Here is a 19335-nt window from a genome sequence, read left to right as displayed (position 1 = left end):
CTGTGGGAGGGTCTGAGGACCTTGGCGGAGGTGTTGTAACACAGCCCTGGGCATTTTGAACAGCCTGTGAGATTTACCTTTTTTCCCATGGGGTCCATCAGTATATCTTAGAATAAAAAAACAAGGACGGAGAGCTTCTCACCCGGCCTTCTTCTACACAAATGGAAACTCTTTGGGGCTAAGAGAAAGGTTTTATTTAATATTGCCTACTTGATCTCAGGACATACCAAACAGGCCTTCTCCAAGAGAATTAGCTGGAAATTCTATGTACTCACGTACCTCTTTCAAGGTTTTCTAACCCTGACGTGACTGTACATACCTTCCCTCATCCGTGCTGCGCTGTGTTATTTAATTTTGTCTGGCTAATGCCAGTTCCCAATTATTTGTAAAATGTGCTCTATATTTCTAATAAAAATTATATGTCAGACATCAAGATGCTGCCTCATGGTTATTACTTTAGTTTAACAATGTTATCTTTGCAAGGAGAAGAAAGAAATTCTTCCATGGAGAGTCAAAGTAAACCCATTTCTAAGTCTACAGATGTTGATCCAGTGATCAGAGAATCAGCTACTAACCAAGTGGGTATATCTGGTAGGCACAGACCACAGCTGCAACCTGCCGGGAAGGAATTGCCTATCTTCCTCCAAGAGAGAAGATGATTTCAAGAGCAAAAGGTTTCCCAACCTCTTCACTGGGGCCAACACTTCCCACTCAGGTGGGTCCGGAGACTCAGGTGTAGCAATACGAGGGTCCCCACGGTTCAGTCACACAGCAGCTTCCCTAGACCTTCCGTCTCTTCCTCGCTCCCAGTTCCTTTTTTCCGCCCTCTCAGAGATCTCTGCCCTCCTGGATCTGTTCTAATATGAATAACCTTCATGTATTAACTCCACTAAGTATTAACCCATCACACGGATCTCATTTCCTTCCCTTCTAAGCAACTGAAATCCACGTGCTGCCTTCCCCTTTCCTTAGCACCTACCTTCCTGCCCTCCACAGTGGTGCCTCCAGACCCAGGACCACTGGAAGCCGCATCAAATCAGTGTCCATCTCTTGGCCAAATAAAAGATTTTTCACCATCCTCACACCTTTTTACTTTTACAACATCCGAGACCACAGACGACTTTTTCGTTCTGGGGCGGTCCCCCCGCCTACGTATTGTACCCCCACGTCGCCTTTAGTCCTCAGGTCCTTCTTGTCTCCCTCCTTCCTCAGCTCCAGTGACCTCTGCAGAAGGCTCCTGAGCTTACGTCTCTAATCCCAGAGCCCCTGGCACGGCGTCCACGTGCAGTCTGACATCAGTCATTTAAACCAGCCTCCCCGGCCCACTCACTTCCCTCTGCTCCTTGGTCCCCCAGGTGTAACACATCCTCAGGGCCTCTCAATCCTTTTGTAACATCTCCCACTTATGCTGTTCTCTCCACTTCCTTAAACCTGACTAACCCAGGCCCTCCACAACTGCTTAAGGCACTGCCTGACTTCTTGTCTTGAGGCTCCCTGAATCTTCCCTGCGTGAGGCTGCCACACTTCCTTCCTGAAAACTAGTTCACTCACCTACTCAGGAACCTGTTCTGGCCCACTCTGGCCTATTAGATAAGGTAAAATTTTTTTCTCTTTACTAATCCTTCTTACTTTCTTTACCACTCCCTACTATAAGCCCCCATCCTAACTTTTCTTTACACAGAGCCTCTCGCTGTTGCCCAACTAGAGTGTAGTAGCATCATCACAGCTCACAGCAACCTCAAACTCCTGGGCTCAAGAAATCCTCCTGCCTCAGCCTCCTGAGTAGCTGGGACTACAGGCATGAGCCATCATGCTCACCCAATCCTAATCCATGCTCACCCTATCTCTCTACACAACCCTGCCCTTCCACCCCCCACACATATATAATTCTTACTCTCAATGCTATGCCTAGAACATTCCAAACAGGGTGGAATCTCCCATCCACCATCTGCACTGCAGAGTTACTCACAACTTTATCACTAGCAATCTCCAACCTCATGGAATCATGGAAGACAAAGACTGTGGCATTAACTGTGAACCTGAGACTCAGGACACAACTGACCTGTGGTTGAGAATCTTTTACTTATGACTAATTCAGGTGTTTGTGAGAGAAATGAGGAAGATAGGACATGAAAAATAATTATAATACAAAAAAAGGAAGGGATAAGTGCCACAAGAAGTCAGAGAAAATTAATGGGAAAAACAGCTACATACTTGGGACATTTTTTTAAAGAACAAGCGATGCTCAGGCCTCACCCATAAATTCTCATTTAATTGCCTGGAGTGGGACCCAGGCTTTAGTAATTTTTAGGCCTTCTTGGATGATACTAATATGTAGCCACTATGAAGAACCCTCACTATGATAGGTAGGACCTGGGCCTAAATCAAGGATTTTTAGCTAGGAGTAAAAAATTAGAATCATCAGAATTACTAGAGAACTTTTTCAACATACATAAGCCTATAAATCATCCCTGAGAAGCTGATACTCTCGAGTCCAGAGTGAGACTTGAGCTCGTATATTTTGAAAAACTCCCAAGTGATTCTTGCATGTGAGGAAACCGTGATCTGAAGCACAGATATGACAGAAATGATGAAGAAGAGCTGGAAGAACACTCCACAGGATGTGCACGAATGACCTGTTCCGCAGGGCACAGAGAGGTACTCAGGACGAAACTGCTGGCAAATGGCTAAACTTTAAAAGGCCGACAATACCAGGTGTGGTGAGCATGGGAACAACCGGTGTTGTCATATATGGTGGTGGAAGCGTGGAATGGCACAGCCACGCTGGAAAACAGTTCGACAATTTCGTATGAAGTTAAATATGTGCTGATATGACCTAATGAACCCATTCCTCGATATTTACCAAAGAGAAGTGAAATTAAAAGGCATTATCCCCTTTTATGTCTTCTTTCTTAGACTTTATGCTCCTTGGGGTAGGGACTTTGCCTTCCTCAATTCTGTATCTTTCATGAACACATGATTGGTCATAAAGAAACGATTTGGAACCACAGGTAGGTGTGTCCTGAGTTTCGAGTCCACACAAAGAGTTGTACATGAATGCTCAGAACAGCATTGTTCAAAATAGCCAAAAATTGGAAATAATCCAAAAGTCTCCCAGCAGGTGAATGGATTAAATAAGTTGTGGACTACCCATACAATAGGACACTAATCAGCAACAGAAGGACACAAACTACTGATAAAACAAGACGGATGGATCGCAAAACATCCTGGTGGGCAGAAGCAGCCAGACGCAGAGGAGTGGGTGCTGTATGAGACCATTTAAATAAAGCTGCACACTTCTAACTGATGGTGTCAAAGCTGCACACTTCTAACTGATGGTGTCAAGAATTCGCCCTACACAGTGGGAGTAACGGCAAAGGTGCTCAAGGAGCTTTGGGCCTGGTGGAAATGTTCTACATCTCCGTTCAGGAGCTGATTACATTTTTGGTATCCATTTACCACAAACTGAGTTGTCCACTTAAGGACTGTACACATTTCCATGTATCTTAATTTGCCTCCAATTTTAAAGATAAAATAAGAAAAGGAGCCATTAATTCAATCTTTCAACTACAAAGCAGCTGTATTCGTTTTCCATTGCTGCATCATAAGTCAGCACAAATTTAGTGACTTAAAATAACACCCGGGTGGCGCCTGTGGCTCAGGGAGTAGGGCGCCTGTCCCATATGCCAGAGGTGGTGGGTTCAAACCTAGCCCCGGCCAAAATCCAAAAAAAAAAAAACAACACTCACTTATCAGTTTGCAGAGTTCAGTTCCTGTCACAGGTCAAGGACCCCATTGTCCTGCTGGCAGCCAGGGATCACTCTCAGCTCCTAGAGGACCTTCTCAGACCCTCGCCCATGACCCCCTCCATCCCAGCAGCGAGAACCCCTCAAGTGCAGCCCCTCTCTGAGACTAGCCTGAGAAAACCTCCACTGTGCCTTCAAACCGTCTCTCTTTTGATTGACGCAGAATCAATTTATTTGTTACATCTTCAAAATCCTGTTTGCCACACAAGGTAACAAAATCATGGGCACGCTATCTGATCACATTCCCAGGTCCAGGGATTAGGGGCCGTGGTAGAATTCTGCACACCGCAGCATCACAGAAAGCTGTTCATGTTCTCAGGAAGCTCCTTCAGGCTCCTTTCTGAAGAAGTGGCAAAGAAGCTAAACAGGGTCAGGTTCCTAGTGTGAGATAAGATACCGTTGGGTTTGTTTTTTCCTCTCGGGAAATTGCCTCACAAAGATGTCGTTATTAACCTGCCGTGGCTGCCATAACAAAGTGCCAGGGAACCCGGGTGGCTTAAACAACAGAAATTTATTTCTCACAGAGTTCTGAGGTCCAAGGTCAATGTCAGCAGGTTTGGATTCCTCTGAGGCCTCTCTCCTTGGCTTGCGGCCGGCTGCCTTCCTGCTGTATCTTCATGCAATTTTTTTTTCTCTGTGAATGTACATCCTTGGTGTCTTCTTTTGTGTCCAAATTTCCCTTTTGTAGAAGGATGCCAGTCAGACTGAACTATGGCCCACCCTTTAACAGTATCCCCATTAAAGGCCCTATCTCCAAAAAAAATCCCATTCTGTACTGTATGATTGTACAGAATCACAATCACACCAGGTTAGGGTTTTAACACAATTCAGCCCACATCAGACACCAAAAACAGAAACAGGAAAGAAAGTGCACATTCATTTCCTGCTAGCCTGTAAATGTCTGATTTAGGGATACAACCACTGTTCTCAAGGCCTTAGCATGTTCACAGGCACTGATAAGTAGGCTCAACGGAAAAGAAGCCATACTCAGTAAAACTTAATTTTAGGAGGTTTATTCTGAGCTAAATTTGAGGCCCATGACCCGGAGCCACACCAAGAAGCCTTGAGCATGTGGTCTCAAGGTGGTGGGGTTACAGATAGGTTTTATCCATTTTAGGGAGCCAGGGATTACTGGTGAGGTCATAAATCAATACAGGGAAAACATACATTGGTTTGGCCCATAAAGGTGGGACATCTAGAAGTAGGAGCTTACAGGTTGCAGGTGGATTTAAAGATCCTTTAGATGACATTTGGCCAAAAGAATTAGGCTCTGTCTAAAAGACCAGGAGGCAGTGAAAAGGAATGCTTAAGGGAAAGGATCTGTTGATTAAAGACAAAGAACCGGACAGACTCACATGGTTTCTTATTAATACTAAGGACCAGCAGGTAGGTGTTGCGTAGCCTTAGGCCTGTTAGTGAGTCACAGAGACCATCTTTAAGAAGAGGAGAGGCGTGATGAGGGAGGTCTGATCTCCTTTCTCATGGCTAACGACTCAGTTTTAGGGATCCTCTTAGCCAAGAGGGGGGTCCAATCTGTCAGTCACTGAGGGGGGAGCCTTAAGATTTTATTTTAGTTCACAATAATTAGCATCTAAGTTAACCCCTGAAAACCAAAGTTATCAGAAGTTGGAAGGTATCCTAAGAAACCAAGCAAAAATCAAACAGGACTTTTCCTAGAGTCTTAATGATTTATACATCAACAAACATTTATTGAGGACTTACTAAATGTCAAATACTCCTCATGTTGAGGAGAACATGAAGATTAAAAAGTAAAATCCTGGGCGGTGCCTGTGGCTCAAAGGAGTAGGACGCTGGCCCCCTATGCCGGAAGTGGCGGGTTCAAACCCAACCCCGGCCAAAAACTGCAAAAAAAAATGGAAAATCCTCTGATTTGAATCCCCTGTTTTCAAAAGGAGAAGGGAAAAAAGAACAAAGGAAAAAATGAAAGTAACAAGAGAATGAAGAAAAACAGGACGGAAAGGAAGAACAAGCATGAGATAATAGCAGGAACTTGAGCAGGGGCTGCTATTTTATGCTATTAAGGAAGTACTAATTTTTAGTGTCATAACTGAAAGGACTGCTTTCCTAAAATAACAGGAAAAGATAACCCCACAATTTCCCTCTCACACCTGAGTGCAATGCTATGAGCTACTCTTGATAATGGGCACCTCACACAGGGAGTTCTATTTACACAACATCTAAAAGAGCAGCTAAATAGACAAAAAGGAAATGTAAATCTTTCTCTTTTAAAGCTGTTTTGAGAATCTGCTTTTATAGCCTTGAAGAGTTCCTGAGCGGATAGCAGGAGCTGTGACTTCCGGCCTCTGTTCCAGCACAAAACCGTATCTTTAGTGGTAAAGCCTGTACCCAAGGGAAGACGTCCACTTCTGTCACCAGCCTGCCACTAAGAAAAACAAGTTTCACACAGCCCATCTATCATCAATTGACAGCAATCACTATTTTTTCCTCCTTCACTTTGTCACCATAAAAATGGCAAGCTGCTTGTCTTCCCTTCTCTTTCTCAGGGGTGCCAGGCCACCTTCCTTCTCTCTTTTTCGCTCTCCCTTTCCCTCTCTCTGTCCCACTCTCTCCTCCTCTCTGTTTCTCTCCTAAGAAGATAAAATAAACCTTTTATGGCCATATATCCTAGTCTCTGTGTGAGAATTTTTTCTCCATCTGCACTGGGAGCTACTGGCAAGTCTCCACCCTAGCATTTGGGAGGCCTACACAGGGAAACTGAGTCACTTCTCTAACTCTGTGGGAGGAGCTCACTTTCCTGCCTCTGTCTCTAAATTGCTCCCTCCCCTGCCACACAGTGACTAGGATTTCCTTCTCCGTGCCTCCACGGAATGTGATGAGTTTCCAGGACTTTGGAAATGGTCACACACTCGAAAAAGAGCTGGCACCTCCACGATTGAAACTCTGGTGCCAGCCTGCCGCTGTGGAGGGGGCGGGGGCAGATGCCTCCTGGCCACAGCCTCTGGGACCTTGCCCAGAATCAGGACATCTGTCTTTGGGGAAGCTCCTCTCCAAGTTTCAGTCTGGACCAGAATTTGGGGACGTCGCCTTCTGACCAGAGCCTTGCTCTGTGTGGATCTGACTCAGAGTAGGGAACACCCAATGTCTGGTCAGTACCCGAAGTTCTAGTGGGGGAACGTCCCTCTCAGACTCTCAGTAGGTCAATATATGGCTGTCCCTAAAGTCCTTCTCCTTTTCTTTCTCCAGGGGCAACATTCAGCTCCACCTAAAGGCTCCACATGGGGTGGTCTCTTTAAGAACTGGAAAACTTTGGGACTTAGGTGACCTGTGTCCCAAATGTTTACCAGAAGCCTGAAAATGGATCTTGCAATTGCAATGCTATTCTGCCACACCACCATCTGTTGCTACTGGCTTAGCTAAAAAGTCTGAACGAAGCCCTCTATGTCCAGGCTTTTTTTTTTTTTTTTTAAGTTGCTAGACTTTCTTTTTTGTTTTGTTTTCTTTTCTTTCATTTGATTTTACTTATTTATTTCTTTATATTGAGACAGAGTCTTACTCTGTCGCCCTGGGTAGAGTTCTGTGGCATCATAGCTCATAGCAACCTCAAACTCTTAGGCTCAAGAGATCTCTTGCCTCAGCCTCCTTAGTAGCTGGGACTATAGGCACCTGTCACAATGCCCAGCTAATTCATTTATTTATTTATTTATTTTGAGACAGAGCCTCAAGCTGCCACTCTGGATAGAGTGCTGTGGCATCACAGCTCACAGCAACCTCCAAATTCTGGGCTCAAGCGAGTCTCCTGCCTCCGCCTCCCAAGTAGCTGGGACTACAGGCGTCTGCCACAATACCCGGTTGTAGTTGTCATTATTGTTTGGCAGACCTGGGCTGGATTTGAACCCGCCAGTTCTCTTCCTCTCACCACTGTCTGAAGCCTTTCACCTCTTTACCAATGTAAACCTTGATACAACGGAGGGAATAACTGTCTTAGCAATGCAGCTCATCTCCCTGTTGGTCCCTAATAATTGACGTAAACTCCAAAAAAACTTGAAAAGGGCCTTAGACTCCACAAGTGGAATTTTTAAACCTTCAAGGTCTTTGAGAACTGGGATGGGGTGAGGCAGGAGGAAAAAAGAGAGAGAGGAGCTGACAGCAGCCGGGAGAGCAGAAAGGGCTTTCAGGTGATGGCTGCATTGTAAGCAGGTAAGCAGGAGGATTTTCCAATTAACACCAGAGCCACTTCCTCTGCTCTTTCTGAAATTTCAAGACCTCTGTTTCCTTCCTCTATCTCCATGGTCAGAGTGAAAGGTAAAATACAAACTTCCTGTGTGCTCACTGAGAGATCAACTGGTTAAGTTAAACACCCAACTCTTCAGCACCACAGACTTTCTTTCTGGGACTTCTAGAAAAAGCTTAACTAAGACTTTACATATGTCTTTTTGCCTTTCCTTTGTATGCTGAGGGCTTTCAAACTATAAACTTTCCACCTTGTTTCACCTAAAAAATCTACTTCTGTCTATATGTCTCTGTGTTCGCGTGTCTATATATATATCATGTGTATGTTTCACTACCAAAACCTGGGAAAGAAAGCAGGTTGTGATGGCTCACGCCTATAATCGTACCACTCGGAGAGGCCAAGGCAAGAGGATCGCCTGAGCGCAGGAGTTCAAGAGCAGCTGGAGTAAAAGCAAACACCCATCTCCACTAAAAATAGAAAAAACTAGCTAGGTGTGGTGATGGGCACCTGGAGTCCCAGCTACTGGAGAGGCTGAGACAAGAGGATCACTTGAGCCCAAGAGCTTGAGGTTGTTGTGAGCTATGAGGCCACAGTACTTTACCCAGGGCAGCAAGAGTCACACTCTGTCTCAAAAAAACACATAAAAGAGTTCTAACTAATTGGCTTAAAGAAAAAGTAAGCACTTAAATCAAATATTTAATCAAGAACATAAGAAGGAACTCAAATGTCTTTCATGTCACACGACCTTGGTAACCTTTGGAAAACTAGTTTTTCGTGTTCAATTTCCTCTGTATTGTACTGTTCATTCATGAAGTGCCCTTTCATCAAGTTTAACTTCCAAATTCTGTAAGTGGGGCTGTCTATAAAGAATGAACAAACAAAATTAATCACACTATAGAAAAGTTATCTTCACCCTTTTGGTAACTGGCTTGAAAGAAACAGGGATTTTATGCTTTGTCAAAATAATCCCTGGGTTGTCTTTGCTGGGTTTTTGACTAACTAGAAACACTAACTCATTAAAAAAACTAAATCGTAAAGTGTGAGATACACACCCGTATGACTTCCTGCATTGCCGTTAAAGTCTACTGATGACTATCACCCTTGATTTAAATGAAGGCCATTGTTTTGCAGTGACTCATGATTCAATTTAAACAAATGTTAGACCTGTTATGTTTGGCAGACTTTCCAAGAACAAAACTCTGTGTTTTGTTCTTATAACCTCAACCTGTCTTTTAATGATAGACTTAATTAGGCTTATTAGTATGTTAAACTAATGATAGACTTAATTAGGCTTATTAGTATGTTAAACTGTACAAGTAAGCATTGTCAAATATGAAATGGGGTTTAACTTTCTTTAGTTATATTTGTATAAATATATTATAAATATCTGTTCCAAACCTGTTTAAGATTCCTAAAATTCTAGCATGTCTCAATAATAATTATCAAAATCATGTACAAAAATAACCAAATCTCCTTTACATCTTTAAAACCAAAACTTTTACAAGATTTTTATTGGTTTTTTTTTTTTTTGAATTTTGCTTTCAACTGGCCTTCACTCATCTTCGTTGAAGTTTTTTTTTTATTGTTTTATTTTTTTTAATTTTCTTCCTTTAGTGATTCTCTTGCCCTCAGCCTCCCAAGTAGCTGGGACTACAGGCACCTGCCACAACACCCGGCTTTTTTTTTTTCGGTAGAGACAGGATCTCACTCTGGCTCACTCCTATTCAGGATGGTCTCGAACCTCTGAACTCAGGCAATCCACCCGTCTAGGCCTCCCACAGTGCTAGGACTATAAGCGTGAGCTAAGATTTTTATCATAGGCTTGGCACCTGTAGCTCAGCATCTAGGGTGCCAGCCACATACACTAGAGCTGGCGGGTTCAAATCCAGCCTGAGCCTGCCAAACAACAACTACAAAAAAAAAAAAATAGCCGGGCATTGTGGCAGGTGCCGGTAGTCCCAGCTACTTGGGAGGCTGAAGCAAGAGAATCACTTAAGCCCAGGAGTTTGAGGTGAGTGAGACTCTGTCTCACAAAAAAAAAAGATTTTTATCATCTACAGAAAAGTATATATTTTACTTTGCTTCTTCTTAAACAATAGTGTATAATCAGCTATGGACCAAGATTTGCTTCTTTAAGAAAACGTCATGGAAAGAACTAAAGTATTTCTATAACCTTTTGTTTAAGCCATTATTGATTGTCCTGCTCTGTTTTCCAGAGTTATGACAAGTATTAAGTTTATCTGATATCACCAAGATTTAAAACTATTAAATTTCGCCGGACCAACCTTACTCACTCATCCTCTCTAGGCCGAGGAATTGTCATAGAAGGAGTAGGCATGTGAAATCGTAAGGGTCGATTTCAAGGGATGGAATTAGTTCTGACGCCACATTTCCCTTAAGACGCCTTTGTTTCCTAGTCCCTTGAAACTCATGTATAGGCTTTCTGTTCTCTGGTCCTTCTCCTCAATTTCCCCACCCCTACCTGGCACCTACCTGCCAGTAGGAATACCACTCAACAACTTCTTAAAGAGACCACAACATTTATAGCCTAGACCAGTGTTTTTCAATCTTTTTTTATCTCATGGCACACTGGAACCACAGTTAAACTTCCATGGCACACTTAAATTATGTTGATCAAAAAAAGAGTTTTAAAAAAGATATGGCGGGGCATAGTGGCTCACACCTGTAACACTAGTACTTTCAGAGGCTGAGGCAGGTGGATTGCTTGAGCTTAGGAGTTTAAGACCAGTCTGAGTAAAAGCAAGACCCCATCGCTACTAAAAATAGAAAAATTGAGGCAAGAGGATCACTTGAGCCTAAGAGTTGGAGGTTACTGTGAGCTATGACACCATGGCACTCTACCCAGGGCAACAGCTTGAGACTCTGTCTCCAAAAAAAAAAAAAAGGGGTGGTGCCTGTGGCTCAAGGAGTAGGGCGCAGGTCCCATATGCCGGAGGTGGCAGGTTCAAACCCAGCCCTGGCCAAAAACCACAAAAAAAAAAAAAAAAAGAAGAAGAAGAAAAAGAAAAAGAAGAATATAATTACTGTGCTTTGAACTTCTTTTGAAAGAATTTTTTTTTTTGAGACAGAGTGTCACTATGTCACCCTCGGTAGAGTGCCATGGCGTCACAGCTTACAGCAACCTCAAACTCTTGGGCTCTAGTGATTCTCAAGCTTCAGCCTCCCAAGTAGCTGTGACTACAGGTGCCTGCCACAATGCCTGGCTATTTTTTGTTATTGTTGTCATTGTTATTTAGCAGGCCCAGGCCGGGTTCTAACCCACCAGCCCCGGTGCATGTGGCCGGCGCCATAACCACTGAGCAACCAGCACCGAACCATGGAATAATTTAATTAATGATCTTTAAAAATTTTTGCAATACACCTGAGATCCTCTCATGGCACACTGATTGAAAATCACTGGCCTAGAGACTAGGATTTTTACTCAAGGATTTCCGGGTATCTCAAGGGTAAATCACATCCCCAGAGATAAGCCGGTCTCCAGGGGAAAGACAGCACTTCTGCTACCAGCTTGCTGCTGAGAAAAAAAGACAAGCACCTTGGTGTGTGTCACACTTTATGGGGGCAAGACGTGATTGCAAGAGGGACTTTACCTAACAATTGCAATCAGTGTAACCTGGTTTATTGTACCCTCAATGAATCCCCAACAATAAAAAAAATAAAAAAATAAAAAAGAGAGAAGCAGGCACACCTGCTTCTGTTATTGACTTACTATAACCACTATTTTTTCCCCTTCTCTTTGTCCCCATAAATACCCCAAGCTGCTTGGCCTACAGGCTGGCACCACCTTTCTGTTTCTTTGGGATATCATGCCAACTTCCTTCTCTCTTTTACTCCCTCCTTTCCTCTTCTCTCTCCTTCTAAGAAGATAAAATAAATTTTTACTTTTATATATCCTAATCTCCATGCGAGAAATTTTTCTCCACCTGTCCCATGCACTCCTCATAAGTCTCCACCCTGACAATAAAGGTATTATCATTATTTTTTGGAAGCCTTGTATGTTAGGACTGAAGTGGCAAGGCCTCCACACACTAACGTGACTTACTAGCAGCTGTGTTAGTTAAGAGACCAGGTTGTAGAGCCAAACCACCTGAACTGGAGTTTCTGCTCCTGAGTGTAACCTTTCCGTGCCTCAGATTCTTAGCCTAAAAAATAGAGATGGTAACAATATATACCTCACAGGCCTGATGTCAAGAGTCAATGAGTTAATCCAAGCGCAAGTGAACAATAAATACCAGCTATTAGCAGAATTCTGGTTCACGATACCACATGTTTTGAAAGTCTCCTCCATTTCGGTTTGTTCCTTTTTGTTAGACTGTAAATCTGTAAAGTAGGGACTATGTCTTACCTATGTCCCCAGAACCTACCTAAGGCCATGTCCATAATAGGCCTTGACCAGGCAACCCTTCCTTCAGGTGACAGGGAAGGAACCACCAACAGCCTCTATCTACCCTCCTCTTCTTTCCCCACGCTACACCCTTACTTCCTCAATTCTCTGGCTTCCTCGTTTCCACTTCCATCCCCTGCTCCAGGGATGTTCATTCACAAATTGTGCCCTCTGCGCCCTTCCCTGCAGGGTTTAATGCTTCTTTCTGCCTCTCCCCATCACCATGATATTGTCCAAATAGCCTGGGCCTCCCTTTTTCTAAAACCAGTGAAGGGTGTAGGAATTTCTATACATTGGCCTCACACCTATTTGTAAGAAGTAGAACCCTCTGGGGCGGCGCCTGTGGCTCAGTCTGTAGGGCGCCGGCCCCATATGCGGAGGGTGGCGGGTTCAAACCCGGCCCCGGCCAAACTGCAACCAAAAAAATAGCCAGGCGTTGTGGCGGGCGCCTGTAGTCCCAGCTACTCGGGAGGCTGAGGCAAGAGAATCACTTAAGCCCAGGAGTTGGAGGTTGCTGTGAGCTGTGTGAGGCCACGGCACTCTACCGAGGGCCATAAAGTGAGACTCTGTCTCTACAAAAAAAAAAAAAAAGAAGTAGAACCCTTTGGCTCAGTGCCTGTGGCTCAAGTGGCTAAGGCGCCAGCCACATACACCTGAGCTGGCGGGTTCAAATCCAGCCCGAGCCGCCAAACGATAACGATGGCTGCAACCAAAAAATAGCTGGGCATTATGGCGGGCACCTGTAGTCCCAGCTACTTGGGAGGCAGAGACAGGAGAATTGCTTGAGCCCAGGAGTTAGAGGTTGCTGTGAGCTGTGACGCCACAGCACTCTACTCAGGGCAACAGTTTGAGGATCTGTCTCAAAAAAAAAAGTAGAACCCTCTTGAAAAAAAGTAAAGCAGGTCAGATGGCCAGAACATACGGCCTTCAGCTGTAGCCCCAGCTTTGAGGAACTCCTGTAGACATATTTGTACCATCAGCTGACAACTCACTGTGGTGTTCTGGGGATTCGGAACTGCTTGGGAAGAGAAGGAGGGCGTGATGAGAGGGAGCCCACCTTTCTCATTTTCCCCCTGAGCAGACTCACAGAGAAAGAAAATATGAAGATGCAGAGCCAGAGAACTAAGAAGATACAAGACCACAGGTGGCTACAGACTCTAAAGATGGAGCAGGAAGGTCAGCTGCAGCTCCCTGAGAGCACAGAGTGCCCTCTGCCCTGAGTCACGCTGTGGTGGCGAGAAGAGGATCCTGGTCTTCCCAAGAGTAGGGACTGCTGGTAGATCATTCACCAGCTACTCAGGAGCAGAAGGAATGGTGACCTCTGAGGGACCTCACCCCGCCTGTTCTTCCCAAATTTCTTCTGAGAGGACAATTCAAAGCTATGTCCCCAGCCCTAGGTTTGAGGGTTCTAACATGAAAAGGGTGAGAGAAGAGATCACAGAGCAGAAATGAGGCACTGGAGACAGCACACCACGAAGAATAGCGTGAGCACGCCTGGTTTAAAGGTCAAGGTCTTGAGAAGTGCCAATCCCCTTCACAGCCTGGGCTCTGTATGATGCGAGCCCTGTCCCTGCTGGGAGCCTACCTGAGCCCAGAGTTTTCCATGCTTAGGGCTAGAGCAAGAGAGAAAGGGGACTGGAAACAGAAAGGCCAATAAACAACCCGCAGAGTGGCAGGTACCTGAGATACTAAGTGTGATTTTGTTTTCCTTTTTACCACACTATAGCCCTCAGAGCTTACTAAGTGTGATTATAAGGAAGTGAAACTGGTTTTCTTATAGGTCTCTTGTAGGTTTTTATTTTATTTATTTATTTATTTACCTTATTTGATGATATTTATTTTCTCTACCAAGCTGTACAGTAAAAGGAAAATAAGTCGCATCTGGTTATTGGTATTTTCATTGAAATTCTGTATAAAAAGTGCCACACTGCAAATCAACTCCTGGCAGGCTGCTGTCCCCCACAAAGGGGCAGCTAGACTCTGTGACTCTCTTCTTTGTCCATTTCCTGAGTTTTACTCCTTTGCTTGAGTTCTTCTCTGAAATTATACGCAAAGAAGTTCGGGTCTTCATCACACATTTTCCTGTCCACATCACAGAGACTCTTAAAGTGCGAGATGCAGAGCTGGCTGGGCCGCAGCGTGGAGTCCACGTCGGCCCACTGTACCAACCTGCCCGTGCTTCCTAGGCACTGTGCTTCAAGGAACAGCATTCAGAGCCCTCAGTGGCAGTATTTCCTTTGGAACTGGAACACGTTCTGAACGACTTTCTCACCAGCTTGAACAGCTGCTCTATCCTGGTCTGTATCAAGGGGGTGAAGCGCACCACGCCCACTTCCACCTCTGGTTTTGGAACAAAAGCTCGGCCTGGAATCATGAAGATGTGCTGGACACTGCAGAGATACTGTGCCCTGACGGAAAGGTGGCTGCGCTGTTTGCCTCCAGTATTGGCCATAAGTCTCTCTGCCACTTCCTTTTGAAATGTCAGAGTCAATTGAGTTCTGCCATAGGCAAAAGGCCCATCTCTACAAGAAACACTTTCAAGCCATTTGGTAATCAGTGGGGTTGAGACATTAAAAGTCAGATTTCCAATGATATGTATATTTGGAGGGTCATCCTCTCAATGTCTTTTAAGACTTTCCGGAAAAGCCTTTTCTACTTTAAATGTCGACGCATCTCCATGAACAATTCTCAGTTTTCCAGATGCTGCATCAGAAAGCATCTGTAATCCAGGAATAAATCGAGTATTTTTTTTTTGTAGAGACAGAGTCTCACTTTATGGCCCTCGGTAGAGTGCCGTGGCCTCACACAGCTCACAGCAACCTCCAACTCCTGGGCTTAAGCGAGTCTCTTGCCTCAGCCTCCCAAGTAGCTGGGACTACAGGCGCCCACCACAATGCCCGGCTATCGAGTATCCTTTTCAACTACCAAAAGTTCAGCAACATTAGCATTGAGAATGGATCTTGTGATTCCCCCTGGCCCGGGGCCCACTTCATAAGCATTTGTCAGATTGCCAGCTTTCCTTACAATTTTATCTGTCAGCCTCAGGTCCAGGAGAAAATTCTGGGATAGCTGCTTCACTGCTTTCAGTCTAAAGAACTTAATGATTTCTTGGATCATGGGCAACAGCCAGAGACGAAAAGTGCTGAGCTTCCGAGAGGCAGCCATGGTCCCAGAGCTCTTGTAGGTTTTTAAAGTGACTCTTCATAATAAGTAGCCAAAATATCTTGCATAATGACAGAATATTTACCCTATTTTCCTTTATGATATAAAAGGAATCTTACACCTATAACTCACATGTTATAGGTGAGTCTCATAACTTTTATTATCTGAACTTACTTACTGAGGAGTTTGAGAGGCCAACTCCACCCTCGAAGCCTTCCTGGGCAACTCTATCATCCAGCCCCAGTTGGTACAGGGAAGGAGGCAGAGGTGGAAATAGACAGAAATGGACACTAAATTCTCCCACTTCCATTTCAACCCATGAAGGGCTTTATTACTTTTATTATCCTACATAAGAGAATTAGGCTTTGCTCCTTCATTGGCTACCTCACATTGGACAGAGAAACTTTAATGTCAGCTCTTCAAAGAACCAGATATAAAGTGACGTATTATGAAATTAACGAAGTAAAGAGCAAAGTTTTTAGTGCTTCGTATGTTTGTGAGCTTTTTCTTCAAAGTTGAGCAACCTTTGTTCTTAAAAATCGTATGGCCTGGGCGGCACCTGTGGCTCAGTCGGTAAGGCGCTGGGCCCATATACCGAGGGTGGCGGGTTCAAACCCGGCCCCGGCCAAACTGCAACCAAAAAAAATAGCCGGGCGTTGTGGCGCCTGTAGTCCCAGCTACTCTGGAGGCTGAGGCAAGAGAATCACTTAAGCCCAGGAGTTGGAGGTTGCTGTGAGCTGTGTGAGGCCACGGCACTCTACCGAGGGCGATAAAGTGAGACTCTGTCTCTATTAAAAAAAAAAAAAAAATCATATGGCCTACATATGGTCCAGCAATTCCACTCCTGAATATATACCTAAGGGAAATGAGAACGTGTCTGTATGCAAACTTGTGCAACTTATATTTATAAGCAGCATCATTTGTAATAGCAAAAAACGTCCATCAGCTGATGAATGGATTAACAAAACAGTGCATTTGCATGCGCTAGAATATTATTTGGCAATGGAAAGAAATGAAGTACAATACATGATTCAGCACAGATGGACCTCAAAAACATTCTGCTACGTGAAAGAGGCCAGTCACAAAGACCAGGGCTCTATTATTCTAGTTATATGAACTTTCCAGAATAGTCAAAATCATAGAGACAAAAAGTAAATTAGTGGTTGGAGGTTGGGCTGGGATTGAGGAAGGATGAACAGTGGCTGTGGGGTTTCTTGATGGGGTGATGAAAATGCTCTAAAAATTGATTTGTGGTATATGAATTATATCTCAAAAAAGCTGTTATAAAAGGGAAAAAGAATCTTAAGGCCTGGATAAGGGCCATGACAGCTGGCTGGAGTTGATTCAGTTGTAATAGCCTGTAAGTCCATTAAGCTCATAGCCATTAGCCTAAGTGAAGTGTCCAAAGAATGGAAAAACAAACACCATATGCACTCCCTGTTAAATCAGAACTAACCCACGAGCATATATGTGCTCAGAGGGAAGTAAAACTAAGTGGAAATCAGGCAGGGGGAGGGAGGGAAGGGGAGGAGCAAAGCCTACCTAATTGGTACAATGAACACTATTTAGGGGATGGGCACAATTACAGCCATAACTCGAGCATTACAAAACCAATCCATGTAACAAAAACATTTGTAACCTCTTAATATTTTGATTAAAAAAAAAAAACCATAGCCAACCTGTAAAACTGCAATAATCTGGCTTGGCACCTGTAGCTCAGCAGCTAGGGTGCCAGCCACATAGACCGGAGCTGGTGGGTTCGAACCTGGCCTGGGCCTGCCAAACAACAATGACAACTACAACAAAAAAAAATAGCCAGATGTTGTGGCAGGTGACTGCATCCCATCTACTTTGGAGGCTGAGGCAAGAGAATTGCTTAAGCTGAGGAGTTGGAGGTTGCTGTGAGCTGTGATGCCACGGCACTCTACCCAGAGTGACAGCTTGAGGCTCTGTCTCAAAAACAAAACAAAACAAACAACAAAAAAAACCTACAATAATCTGAACTTTTGCTTTAATTAAAAAAAACGAAAACAAAGATCAAGGCCTTGGACCTTATTTTTGGTCTCTCCCTACCAGCTCTATACCACTCGTTCAGTTGGCTTATTGAGAGACAAATCCAAGGCAACAAGGGACGGGTACTTTTCTAGGACTCAGGATTCAATGATGAGACACGTAGGGCCTCACTGGGTGCAGTGGTGCATGCCTGTAATCCTTGTACTCTAGGAGGCCAAGGTAGGTGGATTGCCTAAGCTCACAGTTTCAAGACCAGCCTGAGCAAGAGCAAGACCGCATCTCTAAAAGTAGCCGGGCGTTGTGGCAAGCTCCTGTAGGCCCCGCTACTCAGGAGGCTGAGGCGAGAGAATTGCTGCAGCCCAAGAGTTTGAGGTTGCTGTGAGCTGTGAAGCCACAGCACTCTACCCCGGATGACAAGAGTGAGAGTCTGTCTCCAAAAATAAAAAGAATGGAGATGAGATAGGGGCAGTATTGACACAAATGAAGCTGGAGAAGACTGAGGTCTTTTAAGCTTATAACACAATAGAAAACACGGGAGCCATGCAAAAGAGACACAAGTGCATCCTGAGGGCAACAGAGAACCAGGAAAGGGCTTTGAAACTGCGGAAAAATGGGATCAGCATTTTGTCTCCCAAGAGTGCTCTAGCTGCATTGCCAATCGTGAATTAAAGGGGGCAAGGAATTAGTCTGGAGGCAGAAAAGGGAGTTAGTGATTTAGAAAAGTAATGTGAATCACTACTGAGAATAAGGTGGGGAAAAAGTAGTGTGACTAAGTAGTGTAAATAAGGAGGGGAAAGGGAGTGGACAGGTTGGAGAGATGTCTAGGAGACAGCCATGTCAAGGCTGAGTGATTGACCAGACGAGGGAGTGACGAAGGGCGGAGTCAGGATGGCAGCCAGATTTCTGATGTGGACACTGAAATAAAAAACATTATTTTTAAGAATTAGGTTTGGGGGAGGCACCTCTGGCTCAGTGGATAGGGTGCTGGACCCATATCCTGAGGTTGGTGGGTTCGAACACAGCCCTGGCCAAACTGCAACAAAAAAAAAGCCAGGCGTTGTGGTGGGCTCCGGTAGTCCCAGCTACTCGGGAGGCTGAGGCAAGAGAATCACTTAAGCCCAGGAGTTGGAGGTTGCTGTGAGCTGTGACAACACGGCACTCTACTGAGGGCGATACAGTAAGACTGTCTCTACAAAAAAAAAAAAAAAATGAAAGAAAAGAATTAGGTTTGGACCAGGTAAGGTGGGTTATGCCTGTAAACCCAGCACTTTGGGAGATCACTTAAGGATGGGAGTTGGAGGACAACCTGGACAATATAGTGAGATCCCATCTGTAAAGAAAAAAAAATTCTTTTTAGAGAATGATATAATTTATTCTTATAAAAATGTGTGTATTTATAAATTCATAGGAAGTATCCAGAAGAATAAACACTGACTGTTAATAGTTTCTTCTCTGTACCAAGTGACTCCGGAGGAAAGGGAGATTTTCCTGAAGATCTATATAACTTGGCTGTTTTTTTTTGAGACAGTCTCACTTTGTCACCCTCAGTAGAGTGCCATGGTGCTCACAGCAACCTCACACTCTTGACCTCAAGCGATTCTCTTGCCTCAGCTCCCAAGTAGCTGGGACTACAGCCCCCCAGCCCACAATGCCCAGCTATTTTTTAGAGATGGGGTCTCACTCCTGCTTGGGCTGCTTTCGAATGTGTGAGCTCAGGCAATCCACCCACCTCGGCC

The 19335-nt window shown here is 44.4% G+C and overlaps 1 pseudogene; it reads right to left on the bottom strand.

The window, feature by feature from the left end:
* Positions 1-14343: 14343 nt before the first annotated feature.
* On the bottom strand, positions 14344-15589 carry LOC128595835 (dimethyladenosine transferase 1, mitochondrial-like; annotated as a pseudogene).
* Between the last annotated feature and the right edge of the window lie 3746 nt (positions 15590-19335).

Source organism: Nycticebus coucang, chromosome 10 (assembly GCF_027406575.1).
Source record: "Nycticebus coucang isolate mNycCou1 chromosome 10, mNycCou1.pri, whole genome shotgun sequence".
NCBI classification, from domain to species: domain Eukaryota; kingdom Metazoa; phylum Chordata; class Mammalia; order Primates; family Lorisidae; genus Nycticebus; species Nycticebus coucang.
Note: the sequence above shows the minus strand (reverse complement) of the source record. Positions and strands in the feature narration are given on the sequence as shown.